Here is a 12,146-nt window from a genome sequence, read left to right as displayed (position 1 = left end):
GAGGAAATTGAGAGAGTAGAGAAAGAGTTATTATTTTGAAGCTCAGGTCAAAAGGGGTAGAATCTAAGATGTTAATAGTTCCAGAAAAGTTGGGCATGAAGAAAACTCAATTTTTTAAAACTATTCCAAATTGTCAGAAAAGAAAAGGAAAAGGGCAAGGAAGAAAGACTCTGTACAACAAAGATGGTGAAGTAGAAGATTGGCTAAAAAATACCAAGCTATACTAATATTAGAGAAGGGTATCAACATTACCTAGAGGCCATGCAGCTCCTTTTGTGGAATGTTAGGGGCCTCAATGCCCCTAATAAGAAGTTCTCAATCAAGTGTAGGTTAGGGATTAAAAAGACATACATATTGCTCATTTAGGAAACCAAATTGACCAAATCAGAGTTGGATCTTTTTAACAACAAAATTAGAAATTGGAAGGTGAAGGTAGTAAAATCTAAGGGTGCTTTTGGAGGTTTAGCTATCTTTTGGAACCACAATTTATTAATTTTTGAGAAACTTGCAGATGGTAGATACTGGCTGGGAGGTTTAGTGTGTAGCCTAAATACTAACTTGCAATTTTTGGTGGTAAATATCAATAATTTTACTCCTTTCATCAAGAAGAAATAACTTTGGAGGGAACTAGATGTGTTCTTAGCTGCCAATCCCTTCCCACATAGAATTATTAGAATGGACTTCAACACCATCCTACATGTTCAAGACAAGAGAGGGGGCATCCAAAGACTCAATTAGTCTTAGCAAGACTTCATGGATTGGGTGGATATGAACAATCTCATGGAAATTGAGTTAGGGAATGCCTCCTTCACTGGGAATAATAGGAAGCTTGGGTTCAAAAAAATCACAAAAAATTTAGATAGATTCTTCTTTCTAAGAAACTTGGCAACATTCCCATTTGAAATGGAGGGCTCCATTCTCCCTTGGTTAGGGCTGGATCATTACCCAATGTAGTTGGAATTAGTGAGATTAAAGACCCATTAAATGTCCATTTGAATTTGAGAACATGTGGAGGAAAGATGTAGTCTTTTTTGAATGAATAGATAACTAGTGGTCTAACCTAAATAGTTTTCATGTTCCAAGTTTTTTTTCTTTGTATAAAATCTGAAATTGGTTAAATAGAGGCTAATAAAATAGAACAAGGACCACTTTAAAGAACATATTTGAGTCCAAACAAGTCTTGGAAGATGAACTTGCAACATTGAATGAAGAGGTTTTGTAGTATGAGATGGATTGAAATAATTTTGTCAAAGAAAGAGACCTTTAAAGGGTCAATGAAGACATCTTGCCAAAGGAACAAGTGTTTTGGAGCTAAAAGGGGATAAAAACTCAAAATTCTTCACAGTGTGACTAAGCAGTGTAGTGATTTGAATAGAATTGTGAAACTAAAGAAGCTAGATGACTCGTTCATAAAGGATTCAAATGGGATGATAGAGGAAACATTGTCTTACTTATCTAGTTTGTTGAATAATTTGGAGGGGTCAAAAATTCTTGTTACAAGCTAGGGTTGTCGTTGCACCAAAAGATCAACCTATCAATGCCTAATACAACTACTAGACTTATAGAATCCACAGGATGTTGTTAAACCATGTTGTGAATCCCTGCGAGGGACGTTGGCCCACTGCCAACAATCCCCCTCCTAGCATCACTTGTCGAGGCTTGCATGATTCAAACCTATGACCAAGATCTGATACCACTTTTTATAAGCTAGGGTTGTTGTTGCATCAAATATCAACTTGTCAATACCCGATACAACCACTAGACTTATAGAATCCACAAGAGGTTGTTAAACCATGTCACGAATCCCCACAAGGGACACTGGCCCACTGCCAACAATTCTGGCTCACTAGGAGTTCATCAATCACTTTCCCAAATTAGTAATAGTAGCACAAAAAAGATCTTTCAATGCAAGTTTCACGAAAGAAGAGATTGAGGGAGCCTTAAAATAAAGGCACCCAAACAAAGCACCGGGGCCAGACAGCTTCCCAACAAGTTTAATCCAGAAATGTTAAAACATTGTGGGTATCAAGCTTGCAGATGTGTTGGAGGCTATTGGGAACTCAAGCATATTTTTAAGGGAGATAAAAAACACCTTTATTTCTCTCATCCCTAAGAAGGAGAAGACCACTAGTTTGGATGAGTTCCACCCCATCTCCTTTTGCAACACAAGTTACAAGGTTATAACTAATAGACTGAAGAAGATCCTTCCTGACATAATCTCAAAAGAATAAACAGGTTTTGAACCTGGAAGGTCTAGCTTTGATGGTGTCATTATATCTCAAAAGACCATCAAATTGATTCAAAATAATAAGACCACAAGCATTCTCATCAAACTAGATATTAAGAAAGCCTATGATAAAGTAGATTAGCGATTTCTTTGCAAGACCGTAGAGGTTTTTGGCTTTGATAAAAAAATGGATAGATTAGATTTTAAACTACATTTCTAGCCCTAGGTTCCCAGTTCCAGGTCATGGATCCCCTAAAGGCTTCTTTGAGGTTTCCAACGGTCTAAGCCGGGGGGATTCCTTGTCACTATTCTTGTTCATAATCATGGCTAGCCTTAGAGAGTGTAGCACCCCTCTGTGACTCATCCTTTATGAGAGGATGTAATAAATTTTTTTAGATTTGTGCATGTTCAGATATCTCTTGTCTCATTCTTTATTCCGATAGTCTCTTTGACATTAGTGGATTTGATGAGACACATTTATAGTCTTGTTTTCTAAGGATTTATTATGTTGTTTATGATGATACTTTAGATTGAGATACTATGATGACACTATTTACTATTCTATTTCCTTAGAAACTATTACCTTTTGGACTTAAGTTTAACCTTGAAATAATTCATGATACTAATGCATATACTATGTAACTATATGTTAAATGTGCATGCGTTGAAAAGAATGTTGTTTCAAGATGATTTGGGAAATGTGATTGTTTGTATGTGCTAAGGTGTTTTGCAAGTCTTTACTAAGAAAGTGGTGTTATAATGAAGCCTGCAATAAGGAGAAAGACTCTTACCAGCTGGCCGGTTGTTGAAGAAGCCAAGGAGTAACCAACGTAGAGGAGATTTTTCTACTTAATGCTGCAACTACCTTTTAACTAATCGTGTACAATCAATTGAGTCTATTTAGGAGCATGTTGCGCTATATCTCTGTTGATCAAGTCCTATCTGACTTGTCCTAGTGCATGCATGAGCTTTCCTTTCCTCTTTTCATGCTTTTAATAAACAACATTGTAGACACCTAAAATTAGTTAAATCAATCTTTAATTAATTTAAGCCTATCAACATAATTAATTGATTTAATTGTGTTATCCTTATTCTTCTCAATGTTAATTAAATCTAATTTAATTAATCTTGTCACTATTGTTCAATAATTAATTTATCAAATAAATTAATTATTCCCCTATTCTTCTAAAGTCCCCTCAATAATTATTTCCTCTAAACCCACTCAGTTAATTAATTTTAATTAATTAACCTAGTCATGTGATCCCTACAAATCACTTTTTCTTAATCCCACTTAGCTTAATTAATTCTTCTAGAAACACTCTTAATCCCACTTATCATTATTCTCCAATTTTAAATTCTCCACTCATGTCACATCAACATTGAGCCTCTCAAAGAAATTCAAATTTCTTTGAATCCCCCTATGTATCCTCATTTTGAAATTTCAAATTCCTTTCCCCCCCTTTCCCCAAGGAATTTTATATTCAATTTTAATCCTTCAAGGTATCCTTGATCCATGCCCATTACCTCAAACCAATCCTATCCCTTCATGATCAAATCAATCTTGGCCCTCCATTGGCTTCTTCCAATCTATAAATTGGAGGATTATTTCCTCACCAAACAACAATATCATTCTTCTAATCATATGCTTGTTGGCATTTGCATGAAGATTGCATTAATGAAATTTTATGTTGTCATTGATGTCAATTAACCGGTAATGATGTTGTAATAATGTTGTTTTGTAACTGGTAAGTGAGCCTGTGAAGGAAACTAGTATTACTAGAGAATAAGTGAGATCAACCGGTAAACCCTACCTATTGATATGATAAACCCTAACCGATGGAGTTTGGTGAATCGATTGTATTGGTTTATGATCAAATAATGAATGGTAATGATTATGACATGTATTCATGTTCTATGAGAAGATTTTCAAATGGTTTTTGGCACGTAGAGATAACTGTTTTTGTCTTGGGAATGAGAAAGTTCATTGCATGTAATGGAAACCGCGTGATGAGTTACAAAGTTCGATGAAGCTATGATAAAGGAGTAGTCAAGGATATCTTGAATGTTGTGCAATGATTGTTATGTAATCCAATGGTCATACTTGAACCGATTTGTTTGTAATCTCTATGAGATGATTAGGTTTGTGATGTGTTATCGACCTATTGATTTGTTTTTAAGGTCGATGAGTTGTTTTGTTGAAGAGTTAGAAATTTGTAGTTGAGAGTAAGAGAGTGTGGTTGCCGAACCAGGAAATGTATCTGCAGTATGTGTAAAGGCAGATAGGAGCATAAAAAGGATCTGAACAAGCAAGTGTAGTTCTATTCAAACAGTTCAACAAACCCTTGTTGTTCTCTAACAATTACAACAGTCAAATCCCTTAACCGAGTAATCTCTAACAAGCTTAGTGTTATTCAAATCCTCTAACTAGGTGATGCATTAGCTTGGATTCCAAATCCTCCACCGAGGTTACTCCTAACAGGGTATTGCTTCTAATAGGGCATTATAGTAAATCCCTTAACCGGGTGGTCCCTAACAGGATCTATTCTTAATAGGACTTATTGTAAAGCTTTAACAGGCTAGGCTCCTAATAGGGCAAACTTCAGAAGAGTTCAAAATACTTGTGGGTATTCATCCCCACCGTGGTTTTTCCCATTTGGGTTTCCACATCAAAAATATTGTGTCAAGTGGTGAATGCTTTTTTGGTTATATTTACTATGGTTAAATTGCTTAACTAAATCCGCTTTGATATGTTATGTTAACTGGCAACAATCTGAAATATGTTCTAACTACTGTCAGTAAAGTATTTGAATGGTTTAGTTAAAAGGTTTTGACTTTTGAGAGTTTCAAAGATGTTTTACTGTTAGTCTGTTATAATAGTCAACCAGTTTAACTTGTCAGTAATATTGCATTTGAAGTTTAGTGTTCAAACCAGTTAGTTTAGAGTTTACTTTGAGAGGTTGTTTTTGTTTGGTGAAAAGTTTATGTTAGTTTTCTATCTACTGATTCACTCCCCCTCTCAGTAGTTGACCAGATTGTTGGTGTAAATAAATATTCATTTTGGATATTATTACACTTTACTTAAGTTAACTTAGGATAATGCATCTCTTCGTAGTTTGGACTTGAGACACTTAGGGAAGTGTGCACATAGGGATAGAGCTTGTAGGAGAAATTCCACCTTTTGTGGTCTTATTTTGCTGTTACACTCCACATTCGGTGGGTCATCCACCTCTTGTCCAATATTATATTATTTCTCCTACCTACCCCTAGTATTTCTTACCTACCCTTGTTTCTCATTGAGCCACATGTCATAATTGTGTGCTCATACATCCATATGGCCTTGCCTATATAAGCAGGCCTATATTCATTGTATTTGTTAATCCAGTTGATCATTTGCATATTGATGAGAATACAATTTTGTTCTTGTCATTCTATTGTCTCTCTTTTATGCTTTTCATTGTGCCCTTGATCTTGGCAAAATCCTACATAGATCCTTATTCTTTCATCATACCATCAATTGGTATAAAAGAATTTTAGGTCCTCTAAGGTCTAAGCCTAACAACTTGAGGTAAAGATCTTGAAGAACATGATGAAGAAAGAAGGTCCAAAGTTTAATAGAGAAAACTACAGGATATGGAGTGATAGAATGAAAATTTATATCAAGAGTTTAGGAAGTTAATATTGGGAACATGTTGGTACTCAATATGTTTCACCTAGTGGGATTATGACTGATGATTAGAAGAAATAACAATAAGAAAACAATCAAGGATTGGAGGCCATTATCAGTTCTTTGTTTTATGCAGAGTATGTAGATGTCCATGATTTGGAGACTGCTAATGAGGTATGGAAGAAACTTGAAGAGATCTATAGCGGCGATGAGCATGTGAAGATTGCCAAAGAAGAGAGTCTGAGAGGAAAATTTGATGACATGCGGATGGTTGAAGGTGATAATATACAACAGTATGGTGAGAGGATCAAAAATATAGTTGGTGAGATCAAGAGTGTTGGTGGTAAAGTGGAAGATGCCATAGTGATTAGCAAGGTGTTGAGAACCCTTCTACCAGTCTACGCTATCCGAGTTGCAGTCATTCAAGAGCTAAAGTCAATTGATAAAACTAAGGTAACCCTTGACTCCATCATTGGTAAGCTTACTGCTTTTGAATTAAATGGTTATGATGGTAGTGTTTAGAGCTTTAGTTTCTAACCCATCTATGAGGAAAATTAGAGATGTCAGTCATAGTTATGAATCTAGATCCAGCAGAGAAGTTGATGATGAAGACAGTTTGGTTGAGCTTGAGGCATTATTGGCCAAGTGGTTGCCCAGAGGTATCGGTAGGTACAGAGGTAAATTACCTTTGAAATGTTTTACATGCAACAGGATTGGACACATTGCAGCTAACTGTCCTAATGGTGGCAATGAGCACAAGCATGAGAAGTTCAAGAAGTACAAAGGAAAAGGCAAAAGAGATTGTCTCATTATAGTTGATGGTTTTATCACTGATGAAGAATCTAAGGGAGATGCTAATGAAGACATTGTTTTTGTAGCCATTAAAGAGGAGACATCTGATTAGAAGGCATTAGTTTCTCGCATGGATAATACTAATGATTGGATCATTGATAGTTTTTGTTCACACCACATGATTGGTGACCGGAGTAAATTTATTACCTTGAAGGAATTCGATGGAGGAGTTGTGAGATTTGGTAATGACTCACCCTGCATGGTAAAAGGTAAGGGAACTATTTCACTTAATGGAAAGAGCAGTGTAGATGACATCTACTGGGTTGAAGGATTAAAGCATAATCTTTTAAGTGTAGCTCAACTCAATGACATAGGTTATCCATTAGAATTCAAGAATGGAATGTGCAAAATCTATGGGAGCAAAGGTGAACTGATTGCAATTAGCAAGAAGACTAAAGGTAACCTGTTTCACCTGAATCCTGAAGTCAACAACTATTTAATTTCTAAAGTAGATGATAGTTGGCTTTGGCATAGGAGATTTTACCATATAAATTTTGATAACATTGTCAAAGTGAGTATGTCCAAGTCAGTGAGGGGTTTGCCTCAGTTGGACAAACCGGTTAATGCTTTATGTAAAGAATGTCAGTTGGGAAAGATGACATCCTCAACTTTTAAGAGCAAATATTTTTCAGCAGAACATCTATTAGATTTGGTTTATACAGATCTCTGTGGACCCATAAGAACTAAAAGTATTCAAGGTGAAAAATATTTTATGATCTTCACTGATGATTGCTCAAGAATAATGTGGGTCACATTCTGGAAGGACAAAACATAAGCCTTTAGTAATTTCAAGGCATTCAGGGCCTTAGTCAAAAACAAAAGTGGTAAGAAGATAAAGTGTCCGAGGACTGATCAAGATGGTGAATTTACTTCAGAGAAATTCACTAGATATTGTGAAGAAAATGGTATCAAAAGGTAGCTTTCTGCACCGAGGACACCACAGCATAATGGTATTGCAGAGAGAAACAACCATTCAATTGTTGAAGCTGCTAGAACGATGTTGATACAAGGAGGTGTAGCAAAAAATTTGTGGAGAGAAGCTGTCAGCACATATGTCTACACTATGAACTGGATATTGGTAAAAAGAGGTAAGGGTAAAACTCCTTATGAATATTGGTACGGTAGATCACCTAATGTTAGTTATTTTAAGATATTTGGCAATAAATGTTTTATTAAGAGAGGTGACTATGTTAGCAAGTTTGATGCTAAAAGTGATGAAGGTATATTCCTTGGTCACTCCACCAAGAGTAAGGCCTACAAATGTTACAACAACCAGACACAAAGAATCATTGAAAGTGTTGATGTTCGAGTGGATGAGTATCGTGAAGTCTCAGGGGAAACCAGTGTGGAGAAAAAGGAAGAAGATCTTTGTATTCTGATTTTGGAGCCAGAACCAGTAAAACCTAAAATTGATAAAGAGAATGTTGTTGTTCCAGTTCAACCGGAATAGGCAAGTTCAGAAGAAGATGATGATAATGAAGAAGAAAAATCCAAATATAATGATCATATTATTCTGAGGTATGTGAAACTCAATCATAATCATGACCATATTATTGGAGATAAAGATGTTGGAGTGTTAACTAGAAGAAGAATAAGAGAGAATTCTTGCATGATCTCCAGTATTAAGCCTAGAACTGCTAAGGAAGCATTTGGAGATGATCACTGCATCAAAGCTATGGAGGAGGAGCTTGACCAGATTGAGAAGAACAACAGATGGACCCTAGTACCCAGACTGGTGAATAAAAATGTGAGAGGTACTAAGTGGGTATTCAAGAATAAATTGAATGAAGATGGAGTAGTATTCTGAAACAAATCTAGATTAGTTTGCAAAGGTTATGCATAGGAAGAAGGATAAGACTATGGTGAGACTTTTGCACCAATTGCTAGATTGGAAGGTGTCAGGACTTCTTGCTTTTGTAGCATATAAGGAATTCAAAGTATATTAGATGGATGTGAAGTCAACATTTCTAAATGGAATACTAGAAGAAGAAGTATACATTGAGCAACCAAATGGTTATGCTTTGACTGATGAAAAAGATATGGTATGTAAATTACACAAGACACTATATGGTTTGAAGAAAGCACTGAGAGCATGGTATGAAAGGCTACATTCACACTTGATGAAGATAGGTTTTCAAAGAACTGGTGAAGACAACAACATATATCTCAAATTTGAAGTAGATAAGATATTGGTTAGTGAAGTGTTTGTAGATGATATCATATTTGGAGGCAATGATGATATGAGAAATGACTTTGCAATTGAAATGAAAAGTGACTTTGAAATGTCTCTAGTGGGAGAGATAAAATTCTTCATAGGTTTGCAAATATAGCAGATGAAGAGTGGTATTTTTATCACATGGTCTAAATATGTGAAAGAGGTATTGAAGACATTTGGAATGAGTGACTGTAAACCAATTGGGACACCAATGGTTATAGGTTGTAAATTGTCTAAGGAGGATGAAGCCACATATGTTGATGAAAAAGAGTACAGGTCAATGATAGGGAAATTGCATTATGTTGTTCACAGCAGACCGAATATTGCTATGCAGTTGGTTTAGTTGCCAAATTTTAGAAGAATCCAAAGGAAACACATTTGATATCAACCAAAAGGATATTCAGATATTTGAAAGGTACTATGACTATGAATTATGGTATCCATATGTAGGTAACTTTGATTTGAATGCTTATACAAATGCAGACTGGGCAGGTAATGTTGATGATAAGAAGAGCACAACCATCGAAGCATTCTTTCTTGGAGGAAGACTTGTTTCATGGAGCAACAAGAAGAAGAGCTGCATATCTCTGTCTACTGTTGAAGCTGAGTATGTTGTAGCATATATGAACTGTACCCAGGTTATCTGGGTGAAACACATTATGGAAGGATTCAAGATCAAGATTACAGATCCAGTAAGGATTATATGTGATAATACCAATGCAATTAATATTTCAAAGAATCTTGTTTTGCATGCTAGAACCAAGCATATTGAGCTGAAATGTCATTTCTTGAGAGAAAAAATGCAGAGTAAAGATGTATTATTGGACCATATTTCTACCAAGGAGCAGCTTGTAGATATCTTTACTAAACCTCTGCCTAAGACTACTTTTGAGTATCTTAGAGGTCAGTTAGGGGTTGTACCCCTACATGAGGTCAATTGAGCATGATGTGGAGTACATCAGTCATGAAGCTACTTGCAAAATTTTGCAGCAAGATTGGTGTAGAGTGGAATTTATTCCATAGGGGGAGCATCAAGTTGCAGGTTGATGATGCTTAACAGTGAAGTATGAAATTGCATGTTTTATTTTCACTTTGGCATTATTTTCAAAGGGGGAGAAGAACTATAAGACTATGAGAAGAATTGTATGATTGACAGAGAGAAGATCTATAGCCAGTTACCAGCTGAAGACATGGAAAAATGTAAACCAGGATTCCTATTCACAATCATAGAAATCAAGGGTATTGATACTTGTATTGTCATCAATACCAAAGGGGGAAATTATTGGCATTTGCATGAATATTGCATTAATGAAATGTGATGTTGTCATTGATGTCAATTAACCGATAATGATGTTGTAATAATGTTGTTTTGTAACCGGTAAGTGAGCTTGTGAAGGAAACCAGTATTACTAGAGAAGAAGTGAGATCAATCGGTAAACCCTACCTGTTGATATGATAAACCCTAACTGATGGAGTTTGGTGAATCGGTTGTATTGGTTTATGATCAAATGATGAGCGGTAATGATTGTGACACATATGCATGTTGTATGAGAAGAGTTTCAAATGGTTTTTTGTGCATATAGATAACAATTTTTGTCTTGGGAATGAGCAAGTTCATTGCATGTAATGGAAACCATGTGATAAGTTACAGAGTTCAATGAAGTAGTGATCAAGGAGCGGTCAAGGATATCTTGAATGTTCTACAATGATTGTTATGTAATCCAACGGTCATACTTGAACCGATTTGTTTGTAATCTCTATGAGATGATTAGGTTTGTGATGTGTTACCAACCTATTGATTTATTTTTAAGGTTGATTAGTTGTTTTGTTGAAGAGTTGGCAATTTGTAGTTGAGAGTAAGAGAGTGTGGTTGCTGAACTAGGAGATGTATCTACAGTATGTGTAAAGGAAGATAGGAGCATAAAAATGATCTGAACAAGCAAGTGTAGTGCTATTCAAACAGATCTGCAAACCCATGTTGTTCTCTAACAATTACAACAGTCAAATCCCTTAACCGGGTAAGCTCTAACAAGCTTACTGTTATTCAAATCTTGTAACTAGGTGATCCATTAGCTTGGATTCCAAATCCTCTACTGAGGTTACTCCTAACAGGGTATTGCTTCTAATAGGGCATTATAGTCAATCCCTTAACCGGGTGGTCCCTAACATGATCTGTTCTTAATAGGACTTATTGTAAAGCTTTAACAGGCTAGGCTCCTAACATAGAAAACTTCAAAAGAGTTCAAAATACTTATGGGTATTCATCCCCACCGTGGTTTTTTCCATTTGGATTTCCAAGTCAAAAATATTGTGTCAAGTGGTTAGTTCTTTTGTGGTTATGTTTACTATGGTTGAATTGCTTAACTGCTAAATTCACTTTGATATATTATGTTAACCAACAACAATCTGAAATATGTTCTAACTATTGTCAATAAAGTATTTGAATGATTCAATTAAAAGGTTTTGAGAGTTTCAAAGATGTTTTACTGTTAGTCTATTATAATAGTCAACCGGTTTAACTTGTCAGTAATATTGCATTTGAAGTTCAGTGTTTAAACCAGTCAGTTTAGAGTTTGCTTTGAGAAGTTGTTTTTGTTTGGTGAAAAGTTTATGTCATTTTTCTATCTACTGATTCACCCCCTTCCTCTCAGTAGTTGAATGGATCCTTATTCTTTCATCACACCATCAATGCTACCCATTTCTCTTCTATCTTTTTCTTATCATACCATCATAATACCCTCATAATCCTTCAATTTCCCAATCTAAAACTATCCAAATCCATCATAATCCCAAACTCAAATCCATATCCAATCAATAACCCCATCTTTTTGAGAAAAGGAGACCAATGCACATCCACATCAAAGGATCCAATCCAATTAAGTGGAGCACAGGGGCACCTCCACTTCATCCAAGGCTTAATCTGAGCAAGGAGTCAAGCTTGGGAAGGTATACTTGGTTTTGATAATTTGTGTGCCTATGCTTGTTTCTTGTTTTATCTAACCATTCCATCCCTTCTCACGTTTGCATGTCTTCATTCTAGCATGCCTGGTGGGACCCACATCCCTAAGTTAACATTTTTTTTGCAAGATTTGTGAGTTTTGTTGCAGGTTACGCTTCCATCCAAAAAGCCTATACAAGTTTATGCTAGATGTAGTAAAAGTTTTTGTTGATCATCGTATGTATATGTG

Source organism: Cryptomeria japonica, chromosome 2, assembly GCF_030272615.1.
Source record: "Cryptomeria japonica chromosome 2, Sugi_1.0, whole genome shotgun sequence".
NCBI classification, from domain to species: Eukaryota; Viridiplantae; Streptophyta; class Pinopsida; order Cupressales; family Cupressaceae; genus Cryptomeria; species Cryptomeria japonica.
This window is presented reverse-complemented; position numbering follows the sequence as displayed.